The sequence below is a fragment of the Pomacea canaliculata genome, linkage group LG1 (assembly GCF_003073045.1).
Source record: "Pomacea canaliculata isolate SZHN2017 linkage group LG1, ASM307304v1, whole genome shotgun sequence".
NCBI classification, from domain to species: domain Eukaryota; kingdom Metazoa; phylum Mollusca; class Gastropoda; order Architaenioglossa; family Ampullariidae; genus Pomacea; species Pomacea canaliculata.
In genome coordinates this window covers 27220945-27221233 of record NC_037590.1, presented here as the reverse complement: position 1 = coordinate 27221233, position 289 = coordinate 27220945, and positions in this window count along the sequence as shown.

Genomic DNA, 289 nt, shown 5'->3' with positions numbered 1-289 from the left:
TGATTCTTTTATCACCTACAAGTCCAAACTGAAGACGCCTTTGTTTCAGAACGACGCCTTCACTGTGACCCTGTCCTGACCACATGAGCGTACATAACGTTCATCGAGTAAGTGCATGTTGTAGAAGTGCGCGAGTCTCTTATATGCGAATATGGGATACATGGTTGTTGATGATTTAGTCTTTATCTGACTTATGTAAAGCGCTCTGAACAAAATTTTGGAAAGGCGCTATACAAATCATCATCATATCGTCGTCGTCGTCGTCGTCGTCGTCGTCGTCGTCTTTCTT